This window comes from Frankliniella occidentalis, unplaced genomic scaffold, assembly GCF_000697945.3.
Source record: "Frankliniella occidentalis isolate FOCC.00 unplaced genomic scaffold, Focc_3.1 Scaffold301, whole genome shotgun sequence".
Lineage (NCBI taxonomy): Eukaryota > Metazoa > Arthropoda > Insecta > Thysanoptera > Thripidae > Frankliniella > Frankliniella occidentalis.
This window is the reverse complement of record NW_026267427.1, coordinates 208,798-209,391: the sequence shown is the minus strand read 5'-3', so window position 1 is coordinate 209,391 and position 594 is coordinate 208,798. Positions and strand designations below refer to the sequence as shown.

General features: G+C 55.9%; 1 protein-coding gene across 1 annotated transcript in view; it reads left to right on the top strand.

The window, feature by feature from the left end:
* Positions 1-594, top strand: part of LOC113213214 (uncharacterized) — a 14,537-nt gene that overhangs the window by 2,014 nt on the left and 11,929 nt on the right. The gene's annotated exons all lie outside the window — the stretch shown is intronic.

The window sequence follows — 594 nt, the reverse complement described above, 5'->3', positions numbered from 1 at the left end:
AGTTGTGGCTTCCATGTGGTGTTCCACCCTCAACTGTACTAGTCTCTACGCGTTCCCAGTCCTCTGACAAGGCACCACTGAAATGAAATCTTTGACTCGCCCTGAGTAGAATAACCTACGCCAGACGCAACGATCCACCCCGCCCTGGAGAAGAAGCTTTCAGCCACCCGGATCCCGCTTTGCTAGTGTATGCGGCGATTTGCGCCCGCGGTGAAAGTCGGACACACTTCCGGTTGTTTCCATCGTGTCCACAAAGGTTCAAAGCTTCTGAAGAAACCTTTCTTTATGTCCTCCGCTCAAAACTGGCAGAGCGCGAGTCGCACGCCGCGGCGGAGGGTGCGTCGAAATCCTGCCTGCCAGCGCGGCTGGCGGCACCGCCCGCCGCGCTACTGCGCATAAGTAGAACGTTTTGTTCACTGTTCCCTCTTGATTCCTGCATGTTAGAAATAATGTTAAGTGCGTTCCTGACTCAGACATGGAAGTTTCTCATGATTGTCCTCTCTTCGCGCGTTCTGCTCGGGCGAGGTGACGCGTCGGTTTGCGCTGCCTACCAGCGACTTAATTCCCAAGTCTGCGGCCAGGACCGGGGCGTCC